Source organism: Thermobia domestica, chromosome 17, assembly GCF_964235325.1.
Source record: "Thermobia domestica chromosome 17, izTheDome1.hap1.1, whole genome shotgun sequence".
In the NCBI taxonomy this organism is placed as follows: Eukaryota; Metazoa; Arthropoda; class Insecta; order Zygentoma; family Lepismatidae; genus Thermobia; species Thermobia domestica.
Window position 1 is genome coordinate 38300534 of NC_137470.1, and position 15908 is coordinate 38316441.

At 37.0% G+C, this 15908-nt stretch overlaps 1 long non-coding RNA gene across 1 annotated transcript; it reads left to right on the plus strand.

Moving 5' to 3' along the window:
• Positions 1-1132: 1132 nt before the first annotated feature.
• Positions 1133-14217, plus strand: LOC145674305 (uncharacterized). Its single transcript, XR_014128888.1, has 4 exons — positions 1133-1237; positions 8657-8898; positions 10713-10884; positions 14079-14217. It is a non-coding gene; the product is annotated as an uncharacterized LOC145674305 (long non-coding RNA).
• Positions 14218-15908: the final 1691 nt, after the last annotated feature.

Below are 15908 nucleotides of genomic sequence, written 5' to 3' on the forward strand. Positions count from 1 at the left end.
TTCCGAAAAACCTTTAAGACATTTTTTTTCGCATGTAAATGCGAGTTTCAGTGTATCACCTCCTCACAGTATAGTTTTCAGATGGTAATTTATACGTATACAACATTCGTTTGAAATCCCTCGAGGAGTTTATGTGGCAACGTACTATTCACTGTAGGTTTCTCTGAGTAAGAAACTCCTAAAGATATAGATATATATTGCAGTAACAATGGAATATGTTATTACCACCCGACTGTCTTCGTTGTGCAAAAATTCATAATTATATGACGTAGGATAATGAGTTAAAGCAAAGTTGTAAGATTTAATATCAAAGTGGAAACATCGCAAGTTAAAGAAAAACATGTAATAACAAATCTCATATTTGAAAATAATTTCGGCTTAAACTAGTTGCGACTACATTTAATTCAAAATTGAACTCCTGGAATGCACAGTACGAGCAAAGCTAAAAGGAAAAACGATAAGAATGGTCGGGATTCGAACCTAGAACGATTCACCTAGGAATCACTTACACTTACCATTCATCTAAGAGGTAATAACGTAAAGGTGCTATTGTTTAAAGTTATACGTTCGCATCTAAGTGACACTTATGCGCATTTCCACTTTTTTAACCTTATTCTTTATAAACTTGTAAAATGTTTACGACCATTTGTTTCATTTCCGCTAGAGCTTCGCAAAAGATGATTTATGTCTGAGTATTTGGCACTACTATATCAGACGGTTCTATCAATATAACTCAATTACCACAGTAGTAACAAATATTTACTGCTTTAAAAAGTATTCCTGGACAAGGGGAAGTTCCTTATGCACTCTGAGAGGTCTACTTTCAATGTAAACGGCGCAGCTACAGAGTAAAATTTGGAATATTCCATTCTATTAGTTTCTCAACGTAGCTAAAGATAAAGTATATGAAAGTGTGCATTGAGTTCTCCAAGCCCTAATAGCATGTTGGTTTGCAGCAAGTCTTTCATTATATTTGATTTTAACTTGCTAGACTTTCCGTGCACTGTACACCTGCTGCAGGCTTTTTGAAAGAGTTACCCGCAAATGTCGTAATTTGATTTTCACTTACCTCGGAGGCTTGCTGGAGATTTGTAGCAAGTGTATCAGTTCTAGTTTCTACCAACAGGTGACACAAAAGTCTAATTTTAGAAATTTCGCGCCAGGTCGCCATTTGTACAGGTACTAAGGTAGAAGCAAGGTTCGTATATAGGTAGAAGTGGATAATTAAGATAATTACGTAAGTATCCAGATGTAGAGATTATTTATATGTTAAACGTGTATTGTTTGACTAAGATGTTGAGAAAAATATACTGAGTATATGTTCGTATGCAGTAAATGTTTACTTGCATTAGACCCTTGTGTACGGGAAGGTTCTAGATTACTGGTTTGTAAATGGCATTCAAAATTAATCAGTTTCTACAGCACAATATGTCTTTATATACGTAAAAACACACACACATATCTTAATTATCTGATATGAGCCGTAATTCCTACTGTCTATTTTCAGTTGTTACTATGAAGTGGACAATCAGGACAAAATAAAAAAATTCAAAATAACTTATCACTGGTCCATCTCTATCATTATTCGATGTTACTATATATTGGTTAATAAAACCAATGTAAAAATATATTTTGTAACATTGGCTACAATGTGACTTGTGTATTTAATATGTACTCGAACTCATGTTTAAATACTGTGCTACTGCAAGTGAAGATTTGCTGTGAAGTTTACTTGCAGTATACCCTTGTGTACGGAAAGGTTCTAGATTACTGGTCCCCCATGTAGATTAGTAGCTGGGTAGGTTTTAAAGTTTATACATTTAGCTTATACAGTATTGCCGAGCGAGCGTTAGCGAGTGAAGGCGGGTTAGAGCCCCGCAGGGCACGTTGTTTTCTGTCTTTATTACTGCTCAATGGGAAGGGGGACCAGTAATCTAGAACCTTGCCTTTGTGTACATTGATAGTTAATTGAATACTTATGTAATTGTAGCTTTTTGATCCTGATTTCCACTTCATTAAAATCGAGAACGGGGGAAAGATACCGATGGTAATTGCAAATAATGGCTTATCTTTAATTATTCCCCTCCACTATCAAAAAATCGAAATACTTAATTCACAGAGTACTATTACCTTTTAGATGTATCCCTGCTCTATCAAACCTACGAAAAAGTGCAATAGCCTACTCAATTCACACAGTATTGCCGAGCGAACGAAGGTGAGTTAGTAGCCCCGCAACGCTCCTTGTGTTCTTGAAATTCATTACCGTGGTGGTAGTAGTAGTAGTAGTAAGAACTCGAAATTGCCATTCCTTACCTCATTTCTCCTACAAATTTTGCAGATGTCTTGTCAAAATGGAGGGGAGTAAGTAAAGTTAATGCAAAATAATGGAGAAGTCTAGGAACGCCCCTCCAGTTTCACTGTGTAAAAAGCTGCGGCATTACTCGAGCAGACGGCTCTACCAAATTTTCACACATTTATTGCGTTTTCCGATTTCTTCTTGCAGAGCATGCACTAAATGAGGAGCTAATGCATAAACCACGAACTAATTTGTGCTAGGTGGCCACTAAAAGCACGAATGCTATCTAACCGAGTCAGGGCAGGAACGCAGCAGGGGGCCCGAGCGGAGCGAGGGGTGCGTCCGTAGGGATCAGGCGCGTCAGCGACGGGGGCATACGCATAAACAAGGATAGTGGAAAAATACATAAGACATCCGAAATAATTTTCACCTTCAAAAACACTTAAATAATTGTAATAACTCTTAGTTTCAAAGTGGCTTCACTGGTTTCCCGGGTACAAATGGCCCGCTGCGAGGAGAAATTCGTTTGTTTTGAATTTTTACTTGTTTTCCACACGTCACATAGTTGATTTTACGTTTTAACACACCATGACGCTGCAAAAACTTTATAATATGACACTTCTTATCACCCAAACGACATAAGTGTATTAACCGCCTGCCCGGAACACCGACATATATTGCCACAAAAGTGCCGAAGCCACCCTTCCCCATCCTGCTTGCTCTGGGGCGAGGAGCAAGGTTCTAGAACACTCTCCCTCTCCATTGAGTTGTAATAAACGTAGAAGCAACGTGCCCTGGGAGCTTCAAACGCGCTTTCATTCGCTCGGCAATAGTGCGTGTGGATTAAGTATTGATTTGTTGTACAGAAAGCAGCGAATCTGACTCACGTGAGAGGACCAGTGTTCTAAAATCTTCCCGAACTAAGCTAACTGAAGCTCGTAATTTGTTTGGGAACCATGGATTCGCTTCCAAATTACCCGATCGAGTCACCATAGGAAACTGGGAAAGGGGGCATTTGTTAATTTTAGTCAAAGTTTTGAGGAAATTACCGTGCGAAATGGAGAATTTGTCGTTTGTATGCTTGATAATACGTGAAGATGTATTTGTTTCATAAGTGATGATGGAATTACTTAGCGGAATGTTACAGCATCGATGGATTGTGGGAAGTTTCCGAGCGGTACGTGCTAATATTTAAGAACGACACCGCGTTTGTTAAATCGAACAAATATTGAAGGAGGTCCAGCAAAAGGTGAACTATTTGTATTTTCCAAAATACAGGGTAAATAATCATAGTGAGTTTTTTAGCTACAATAACTCTTATCACATCTGTTTACACAGCACATTTAAATAAATAAATAATATGGTATGTATTAGCAGGGTTTGAAAAGACCCGGCCCGTGCTTTTTTGAAAAACCCCAACCCACCTGGGCCAATATGGGTTTTTCGGTTATAATTGGGGTTTTTCAGTTTTTTTCGAAATATTTCAATGTCTTTGGGCTAAAAGTGTTAAAATGTGATTTATATTTGAAGATTGTCATTGTCACAACTTGCAACAATTTTTTACTCACTGCTCTTTTGAAAAAATTGCCGTCATTTTGAAATTTTACATTAGACTCCCGAGAAAATCTGTACAGCAAATTTAGCGTAACTCGTGCTTTTACTGTCGAAATTTCAACGCTCGGCTTAAAAGACTGAAAATTGCGATTTGTACCGTGGATACTCGCTGTTTTGAAAAAATGGCCGCCATTTTGTTATTTTACGTTGGTATACCGCCAAAATCTATGCAGGAAATTAAGTGTGTCTCGTGCTTGTACTCTGAAAATTTTAACTTAAAAGGCCGGAAGTTGTACCCTGTAGTGTGTGTGGTGGAGGCAGTCAAACGAGTTGAGTTGCTTTTGTGTTTAACGTCCCTTTCAGCAGCGAGGCTATATGAGACGGGACCTACTGATTAACATGGAATCCGAACCACATGAGCTCCCTCCGGGAACAAAACCTGGGTCTCCCACGCCGAAGACGCGTACACTAACCGCTTAGTCATGAAGGAGCTCGGCAGACAAACGAACAAATATACATCAAGTCATCCAGAAGCCTGACTGACGTTTGCCAAATATGAATACCAAAAGGGGTCTATTAATTTAAAACAAAGATACAATTCATGTTATATGAAATAAATAAATGTTTCAAAATGTTTTATATGAAATTAACATTTTCCAGCGTAAATGAACTTCCCATATTTTCTCCATGAGAATACGGACACCTCAGATCCCCCCCTCAACTTTCCAACACAGTGCAATGAACTGTAGTCTGGTTATGAACAAAAGTATAATAGGCCGCCGTGGCTCAGTGGTAGAGCGTTCACCTCTGGTGCATAAGGTCCCTAGTTCGATCCCAGCTCGCGCCAAGTGAGCTTTGTGGTGGACAAACACCTTGTGCGTGGGTTTTTTGGAAATCTCACGTTTCCTCCCACTTTCTTCATTCCGTCATTTCATTCATTTCTCATCATCACCGTCACCTTGAGCATAGCAGGCATAACCGTGAGACTAAAACTAAAAGATTCAATTTATTTTTTTTTTCAAGAATATAATAAGCGAAAGTTCACTACGCACCTGCTGCTTTTCTCTCTTCGTACCCTGCAATTAATTGTGCGGACTGAAGATGCCTAAAAACTTAAGATGTGCTATAAAAATGCTTTATAGGAAAACAATATGCAAATTATTTAAATCAGTGGTACAATCTACTTTGAATATTCTTCGTGCGTTTAGCAATATTTATTTACATGGCTGTATTTGCCAAAATTACGTTCGTCAGTTTAATCTGATGAAAACCTGATTTTTCTCCTTGTGTCGTGTGTAATTTTCAGGACCAGATTTACATTTTTCTAAGACCTGGACCAAAGCAGAATTCTGTACCCTAGCCTCTGAAAAAGATTATAATTCTTGTTAACTTATCTAATGTGTTGCCGGAGAAAAGGTTAGTCATCTGCCCTGTGTTTGTAAATGTAGAAACACTCAAAGCCATTTTTTTTTTAATGTTCCGGAAATTATCCGAGTTTCCATAAAATGCAATGGAAAAAGTAGCATTGCAAATTTCGCTCGCTATCAAGTCGGATTTCGCCCGCTATCAGGGTGGTGTAATAACTTCCTCGAAACTGTTACCTGCAACAGCCCACTGTTCATTCACTAATTACAGGATTTCCAGCCAGTCGGATTTTTTTTTTAACTTTTCGAATAAGCTGATATTGATAGCAGAAATGGAACGGAGTTAAAATACGGGACATTTCCCTGTCACGACTAAATTTACGGGGACGCAGGACACTCGGGCCCAAAAACGGGACTGCCCCGTTTTTTACGGGACGTATGGCAGGCTTAAGCGTAAAATAAACAGTTTTATTGTTGAAGTATTCATTTCCGATCCTTCTGCGTTTAATTTCCCGAGCACTTCTTTCACGGTGTTGAACTCAGCACTTGAAATAGTAAGCGGTACATAGTCTTCGAAACCCCGAGCATTAAGCTTCTTAAATTTGACAAGACTTTTTACGCTTTTGCTGGTGTTGATTCTACAGAATGTTTGTTTGAAGAGTAGCAACAAATGACTGAACTAAACTGTTATTGTTGGAGAACCAAATTTTAGTTGAAGAAACTTGTGTTTTTCATCAAAAGTAAGAAATAATACTAGTAGTTTTACTAATGTATTTACATGTGTACTAATAGTACCGGCACCTATGACCTTAAACCCGTCAAACGTATGAGTGATAATGTCCCTCGGGGTCGCCAAGTCGACGAGCATACTATTCACGGAAAATATTTTCGAAAGTACAAAATCGCTTATTTTACTTCAAATAGGCTATAAGCATAACCCATACATTAATTTTTTGTATAACTATCTCAAGCTAAGGTAAGTTTAAAAAAAAACCTTTAGTGCATTCAGAACTTTATAAAGGTCTTATGTTGAATGTTATTGTATACCTTAACATGAAAGCCTCTAATTCGCCCAAGGAAAGTCTAAAATCTGATGAAAATCACTTACAATGTGATCACCTTAGTTGTACCAACAATATACTAACAAATAGGTCAAAAACCCAGGTGGGTTTAAAAGTGGGTTTTTCAGGTAGGCCCAACCCGAAAAAACCCACCGGGTTTTTTCGGGCTGCGCCCACTTGGGCAAACCCTGTGTATTAGTTACAAGTTTTCATCTATTTTGTCGCATAGGGTGATCCTGTCTTTTCGCCATCAATTCGATGGCATTCTTGATATGAACATACTGCTTGACAGTGACATAATCTGACGCGTTCAAGTTGTTCGGCAAGCATCGTATCGTTTGACACAGAATGGCATTCTAATATGCGCTTGTGGTTTTACAATTTATTAATATTTTATATTTTTTTTAAAAAAAAGCTTTACTTTCATTTGAAAAGAATTAAAGGAAGTCTGAAACAAATACCTTATAACCCTCTATACTAGCACCTATCCAGGACGCGGAGCCGCCTCGGCATAAACCCATCTTTTTTAAAGTTAATTTTGTGGACTGTCTCATCAGACCCTTACAGGCTTATGGGATATAATACTGCCATATTCTTCTCTGAGTACGGGGCCGCCGTGGCTCAGCGATAATGTTCACCTCTTGTGCGTGGGGTCTGGTTCTATTCCAACTTGCGTTAAGTGGGCTTTGTGGTGAACAAACACCATGTGTAAGGGTTTTCTCTTGGTTTTCCCATTTCCTCCCACTTTCTTCATTTCACCATTTCATTCTTATCATCACCGTCTCCCTTAGCCTCGGAGAAACGTTTTGGGACGTTAAACTCAATATTTAATTTCATTCTCTGAGTACAGGAGTCTTTGCTCAAATACTTCGGGTACTGAAGTACCATTTTTTTGTTGATATCTGAAAGTTAATAATCGAAACAACTTCCGCAACGTTATGCGAGAATTGGTACTATTGAACTGTAGCATTTTCTTCAATCCTAGTGTGGACAGCTTTTTTTTTTTTTTTTTTTTTCAGGAAAACGGAACAGTAGAATACATTATCTGCCATTAATCGATTTGTTACTTTCATTCTTATTAAAAGTTCGTTTCATTCGTATTTAAAGTTATATAGCCTGATCTCTTTCATTATTACTACTACTCAGCTGATGATGTAGGGATAGTGTGTCTGGTTCCCAAGCATCGTTCGGTAGGTTGAGCGTGGGCACCAAGCTTGCTCCGGGCAGCCGTCTTGACTGAAGTTTTCCTAGTTTCTCAGTGCCACCAGGCGAATGCCAAAATAGTACCTTTTATAAGGCCATGGCTGCTGCATTTCAAGATCCTTGACCTTCCCCTTTCCCTAAGGATTGTATGCGTAAAGGACTAGAGAAATTGTATTCAATTCATTATTACTATCTCAGTTATTTATATATTGGAACCAGAGGGGACGTGGGAAAAAAATTGTCGGAGCTGATCTTTGATTTGTAATCTTTAGTTGGGCCGAATGACTTCTTGATATGTCTTCAAGTTCCCAGGTGTGGCGAAACCAAGATGTCAACTAAATCTAATATGGCCGTCACTCTGTCACTCAGGTTTAGTGTTTCTCTCTGTAACTTGGAGATTTAAAGCACATACATTGGCTAAATCTCAACAGAACACATTACATATTATGCTGGGTCAACCAAAGAACGTTTGTTTGTTTTCCGTATAGTGTAAAAATTGAACTGTTACATTGTGTTGGGGAATTCTGCTGGACTTCAGTTGGTCGAATTCGACCCTTAATTGGTAATCTCTAACGGGCAGGTTTGGCAGACATATTTCTGAAGGGCCCTATTGTGTTTGCCTGGCTACAGTATCTTTATTAGCTGTTGTCACTCGGATGGTTAAGCCATTTTCCTGTCAGCTCCATTAAAATAGACGTGGTAAAAATGTGGGTGAATAAGAGCCATAATGTTTTCTTCTCGTAATAACGATTAACCTTCCGATTTTGATATGCCAAATCCCTGTAGGTGCAAATTATTTTTTTAAGGAGTGTAAGTTACGTGATGAACCGGGGATCAAACCTGGGACCTTCGAGCATACGTCCGATGTGCTACCAACTGCGCAGCCAATCGATTCACTTCTCAACCACATAACTTCCACTCTATAAAAAGTTGTATGCATTCTCTTTATTGTTAGTTCCCTTTTTTCTCTACGTAATTACATTTACCAAGCTTTTTGTTGCTGGTGTAACTTTTATTGTAAACTAAGATTATTCTATATATACAGTATATATATACCTTAGAAATCTAAAAAGGAACAGGGTAGTGGTAGCTCATATAATTTCACGGAATGTATACGCTTTGTGAACGTTACAATTTATTCAACTTTACACTGACGTAAATGAAATTACCTGTTGCAGGACATGAATCGTTTTCGAATCGACAGTGGAGTATTCTACAACAGTGGATGATAGATTTATCAAACAGTGTAAACAATCTGGATAAAAAGGTGAATAATATTCTAGGCAGTAAGGCTCTATCAGAAGAAGACGAGAATGACGACCATTTTGCTTCTTTGGGCGTGCTACTGTTGAAAACATTGGAAGACTTCCATAAGTTTGAACAACAGTTGAAGGACAACTCTAAACTCAGATTGAAATTGGTAAGCAACATTTTTCTTTGAATGTAGCTGTGTATATTATATTGTAGTTGGAGTTTATTCTGAGATCCTAATTCTACAGGTATTCACCTGTTCATCGATATGTCAGGCGTTGCTTTTTATTTTATATTTATAGGTTATACCTTTCTAGCTTGTAGTGAATGCTACTTTCTTTGATCTATGTTTTTTTATTCACTGGCAGAAGTCATGGGGAACCTCCCCGATATTTCGTTCTCTCATACAGTCTGAAACTACTTGGCACATACATTATGTGCTTCTCATCTAATGCTGTGTGGTAAACCGTATTCCTCAAAGTACTATTTACGTGGGCCTGTTCGAACCAGTCGCCCATGGTGGCTCAGTAGTAGAGTGCTCACTTCTAGTTTCAAGGATCCGTGTTCGATCGCAGCCCCTGCCAACATCGTGCTCGTGGGATTTATCGGGGCTTTCCCATTTCCTTCTACTTCCTCATTCCACCATTTCTTCCATCCATCCTTTGTCGTCTCCTTCACCCTAAGCTCGCACAACCATGGGAAGCTAAACTAAATATTTCGTTTCATTTCGCTTAATTTCTTTTTGAAGCAATGTTAGCCTTAAACAGTCGACGGAATCGATTGAAAGTTAATTTTAAAAGGTGTGGAGCGTTGGGTAATCATTCGCTAGGTTGTGAGTTCTAATTACTTTTATAGTCATCCTGATTTTTTTTAAAGTTTTTTATAGTTCCACGTAGACATTTCCGAAGTGCATCACTGAGAAGAGACGGGGGCTTAGTAAACCCAAGATTTTTTTGAGTTCGACAGTTTCCACTATAGCTTGAAAAACAGAAGGGCAAAGATTGGCACGTGGGAATTGTCCAATCAAATTTATTAGTGCCTAATACATTATGGAATACTTCTATCTTTCTTTTGTAGATGCTAGTGATAACATGAGCAACAAGCACCATATTGTTGACATAAGTTTTGTATATTATTATGATGATGATGATTGTTTGAAAGTTTGCTCATGTCATGTAAGCTGCGTACTAGATTTTTACGAATAGAATTGGATCATGCTTATTTTTAGGCAAATACGATATTTTATTTCTGTAAATACTTTTAGTTTACTAGAAAAGTGAAAAGATAACTAATAGTTGAAACCTCTGTATAGTCTTTCTTAAACAGGTTAATGATCTAGCTTCTTCTGTTGCATGCATGCAAAACCTCCAGAAGCTTATTCGGAAATAATTTCTCTATTGAAAAATTTTATTACATTACCGAGCTCCAGTTCCTTTACTGTTGCTTGAAAAGGGCAAGGAACTATCTCCGATTTTCAGTTTCTGCTGATGGCCTTCACTCGTAGTGATTTTATTTGTGCACCGAAAAAGAGAGAGCTTATATACCAGATGGCTCTACGAATAGATGGCAGAAACCTCTCTGTATTTTTTTTTTAACTTGGTTCAAAATTTCAGAGAAGGAAGCTCATAACCATGTAAATGCTTCTATTTATTTTCCATATTCTCCATTGTTAAAATCAGTTGACTGATTCGTGATTAGCAAATAATTCAACAGTGAAATTGTTGCAGGAATGAACAAAATAGAAAATCACAATACGCCACGCATTATATCCTTTATGTGGATAGGAACAACCTTCTCTGCAAGCTTATACTCTCTAGGTTTAAATTTGTAATATCCACTTTTGTTTAATGTGAGTGGGAAAAACACGTTTTAGAGGAAAAAGATAGTTCTTAATAAGACAACTTTAGTCTCTTACATGTAATATGTAAGCTTGTAGTTGCTTATTGTGAAAAATAGAAGCATTAAATATCTGCATTTCTTCAGGTTCAAATGTTAATCAGTACTGGTGGTCGTGATGAGAAGACGCTCATCTATAATATGCTCCGACGCCTCTTACATGATGAATTGGCCCAGATGTTCACGTTAAGTGGGAGATCGACGAAGAAATTGGATAAGAAAGCGTTCATTGGGACACAAATTGGGAATATTGTATTGCGTAAGTACTTTATATAAAATTTTCTTTATACTGATACCTATAAATCTCACTGCTCCGATCGGACTACCTGATGAGGTTTCTCTTTATGTCTTTAGTTCCAGCAGACGAATGATGGGATGGTAGATTCTGGTACTCTGCCTGTCCACATCCTTCCCTTCCCTTATCCCGGCCTGAGCCTTAGATACCCAAGAGGTATAAATACATTCTTTCAAGTTTAGTTTGTGAATATGTCTAAGATTTTAAAAGGTGAGGGCAGTAAGCTATGAATAATATGCATTTTAAAATTTTTGAAAGATTTTGCAACTTTGTTATGCTATCACCCACATCGTATATTGCACCAAGACACCAACATGGCAATTCTTCATTAAGATGTCAGGTAGGTGTTGCTGAAAGAAACTGAAATAATTGCTGGGAGTAAATTAACTTTGGAACATCGGTGATTCTTGACGCTACATTCGAATTATTGAATTAGGCAGCTGTTTAGCGTGATTTTATTTTAAATAAATATTGAAATAGTTGTCATGACTTATGACTTAACCCTCGTATTAAAAGAGGTTCCATAAAATTATTAAATGTAGTTTTAAAATATTTATATAGGATTGCGCTTTACTCACCAGAAGGAAGACATTTTTCAGTTTTACCTATATATTGTCTGTTTACCAGAAATGTGGAAATATCTGCAAATTTGTGTAGCTATCAATATCGGGCCTGATATTTTAGTCGTAATTTTTAACAAGTGACAAATCTGTAAGACGAGTCCGAGTTTCTTTCAACAAAATGTGTCGTTGGAAGTTTAAATTTTTCCTATTCTTTTTTGTTACTTTATACGTAGGACGACCTTTGGCTCTTAGAAGTTGTCTGTTGCCGTTTAAATAAGTTTTCGGGGCCAATTTACTGCTGAAATATTCGCTTGTCGCCTGCGGTGACGTTAGGGTTGGGAAGTGCTTTCTCCCATGTACAACAATGATCCGGTAACTTACCTTGATTCGAGGCTTTGTTTGCCTTTAGAGGCGCGTCAATATTGTCACTAACGAAGACGTAAACACATCCGCTTCTAACTCGAAAATACGAATTTGAGAGAAAAATCTATATATATATATATAAAAAGTTCCGATTATCGAAATTCAAGAAAAAACTTGCGAGTTTTTCTCGCTTTTAGAATTTCAAATTTGATCTTTCTTTGAAAGATAGAATCGTGGGAAGCGCTCTCATATAAATCAAATAATAAATCTTTATATACTAATGATAGTGCTCTCCATGCTTTTCCCTTCGAAAGTTTTTTTTTTTTAATTTTTATTTTATTTTTAAACTTGTTTTGCATAGTTGTTTATAAGAATTTAGATTTTAATTCTCACAGCCAATAGAACTACATATTGTATGAATAAATTTTATATATTTTTTTCGCGCTATAGTTTACAGTTTGTAAACTGCAGCAATGTCCGTGGTGTTTACCTTGTAATTTCATTTAAAATGAAAAAAACAAAGGGATGGAATTAACTCCATGTCCAAGCTGCTTTGTACAATATGAATAAATAATTCCAGATCTTTCTGTCCTTACGAAAAAATGTGAATATATTGATGTAGTCTTGTTCATAAAACTTCGTCCTTACCAGTGTCTTGCATTGCTGTGTATACTCAAATACAATTTTTTAAAATTAATTATTTCTGTTTTGAGATGCGTGTAAGAAAGTGTACATTAGTACTACTGATGAGAAAGTGAAAGAAAACATAGGCGATTGGCTGCACCAAGCTAAAACTAGGTTGACTAGGCTGTAAGTAGTATGCAATTTTATAATTGATGGGTTTGTGAATGAAAAATAGATTTTGGGTTTCGTAAAAGAAAACTAGACTTGATATTTAATAGATTTCTTAATCGCCTCAGCGACTGATAGATCCCTGTATTATAACGCAAATGCCACCTATAATGCAGCGTTTTATTACACACTTAAAGAAATCTTTAATAATTGTCAAATATCATATAAGGGTAATACGTACTTCTGCTTTGTAGTAAAAGTTATGCGTTTCGCTTCTTTAAGCTGATTCGTTGAATGGCTCGAGGGCTGATTAGATACGCAGTAAATCTGTTTAAAATATTGTCGAGGACCAAGTTTTGTCCTCGAGTGTACCAGCTAGATTCAGAAGGATGATGAAGTCGGAGTGTAGTACTGAAGTACAAGATGGCCATACAGGTGTCTTATTTAGAATTGAATTTAGAAACAAAAGTAACAAGCAGGACCTCTTTTATCAATTTGTAAGAATGAAACGGAAACACACTTGAGAATAGGTGATTGTTTGAAGACAAAGAATATAGTAAGTTGACTGGACATTCATGGAGTCACGTTTAGGTTTCTTAAACTGAACATTTCAAGAATACAAGACTCGGAGAAGAAACAATAGGTGACGAAGATAACACGCGACAGTGTTGTCCACCACAAAGAAATTATTAAAATCCCTGAAAAGGACACACAGGGGCTCATTCTGGTTCATTTTGCTCACTCTGACTCATTCTGTTCATTCGCGCTTATTCCCCTCAGTCGGATTCGGATTCTTAAGATCTCAGTCTCTACACCAAACTACAGTTTCTCCATATCCATTTATAACCTGTAGCAGTACAGTAAACAACTCTATTGAACCGAGTACCTCAAGGAGCGGATTCAACGTCTTTACCGCCGATGCAATGGAACAGCAGACGTAGAAGATACAAAAGATGCCAGTGTTTATTAACCCTCAAGAAACCTAAACTGTGTACTGAATGTCTCATTCCTTTAAACAATTACACGTTCTAAGTCTCAGTTATTAGAAATAATAATCACAGTCTTTAATCACTCACTTCTCAAACAAATCACCAGAATTTAGAGAAAAAATATCTAGCCAGAGAAAGAAAAAAGGTTTAGTTTGTATATAATATATTAGATTCGGGATAGCGTTGATAGATACTACTTATATAAGATTTAAGGTAAAACGCTGAGATAGTGATGAAGATATTGCACAAGCTGCGTGGGTGGACAATATATCGTAGTAGGCAGTATTTCTAGTAGAACACTCGAAATATAAAAGTAAACTCCAGTAGACACCTTGATTACAGACATTGTGGAATTAATAAAGCGAAAACTACTTTAAAATTAATTTAATGAAATATGTAATGAATTTATAATATAAGAAATTGACGGTTTGCATTTCCTTTTATATTTCAGTAAGGAGAAGCAGCAAAAAGAGGAAGCAGCTGCAGTTGGTGGGGAACAAGTGAAAGAATTAACGTAGTACTTTGAAAAGCAAATTTTGCATTACATATTTAGCCCATGGACGAAAAAAAAAAGTTAACTAAGAAGGGCAAAATATAATTAATGAAACTAAATTAAGTGTTGTTCATTTTTATTATTTAGAATACTTTCCTTATAATATTGAAGTATTAATTTCTTTTATGTTTTTATTTAATTTCCTTTAGAATATGAACACGAGCCTATAAAAGTCGAAATATTTTTAAATAGACATGAAAAGAGCTAAAATCACCGGGAAGCATTCCAGTTTTCACCCTCCGACGTGTGCTGTTAAGTTAAAAAAGTATTTCTTGCTGTAACGTAAGTCTAGGGTGAGATTTTTCCACATCAAAGGTATAAAAAAAAGGGGAGGGCATTCTAGAGTCTTATTGATGCATCCATTCTCAGAAGATCAAGGTTTATGCACTAGCGTTTAGTTATAGTTTTGTCGAGGAATTCCATGTGGTTGGATTATAACTGCTATAATCAGGAAGCTTACACACATGTTAAAACTGTTTTAACGAACCACAATGCAGATACAAATAATAACTTGATTTTTAACGGTTACAGCAAAAGAATTTTTAGATTATTTTGTCACATTTTGCTGTTGCAGAATTTTAGGCCATATTGTCATTTTCTTTCATATCAATTGGATTCTTGTATGAGTGTAAGTTTGCATGCAGTACCTTCTGCAAGCGTTTCACTTCCATAAGTCATGTGTAAGTCAGCAGGCAGTGGCGAGATGAGCATTAACCTTCGCGGCCTAGACTTTCCATTGTAAAAGAAAAATGCATGTTTTATTATTTCTTTTACAAGTACATCACTTGGTCTCGCCAAGTGGTATATTTGTATTATAACAAAATAATGCACTTTTCTTCTGCAATGAAAGTGCAAGCTGTACTCGCTAATGCATCCTTCAATGTGCTATCACTAGCAGAAGACTTGCAGAGGAAGTAAAGTGCTTGCTGCAGGCTTGCTATGCTAAGTTTCGCACACTTGCAGTAGACTTGCAATGTAAGTATATACCTGCAGAAGACTTACTACACTCACTTGATGAAAACCTGCTGTAGCCTTGCAATGTAAGTATATACTTGCAGAAGACTTACTACAAACTTGCTGTAGACTTGTTAGCGACTTGCAGTACAAGTCGTATCCTTGCAGAGACTTGCTTATAACCTACAAAAACTTGCTGCCAACTTGTTGTGCACTTGCAGTGCAAGTGACATACTTGCTGAGACTTGCGTCAAACCTGGACTAGCTTGCTGGCAACTTGCTGCGCACTTGCAGTGCAAGTAGAAACTTGCTTTGCAAACTTACCATACATTTGCACTGCAGGCGTGCTGCAAGTTCAAAGAGCGTCAACTAGGAAGTTTGCATTAAACTTGCATCAAACTTGCAGACTTGCATCACAAGTCTGCTGCAAGTTTGCCAGACTTGAATTGCAAATCTGCTGCAAGTTTGTTGCAAGTCATTTTTGCTATCTGGGAGGCTGAATGGATAAAGTCATGATTCGATAGCTAAGAGATTTGTGGTTTGAAACCCATCTAGGAAGCTGAAGATTTTTTTTTAATTCTTAATTCCGCAGATCTTAAGATGTTTCTCTACCACCGCAATCATCTGATGCTCTAAAAAGAGTTTTCCACCTTAATTCGACAACTGCCTAATGTGATCTTCGCAGTTCTGAAACTTTTCTTCTTCTGTTTCACAAAATCACAAATTTCGTCATAACATGGTTGCTGTCCGATTATTTTTTTGTCCAAATTCAAA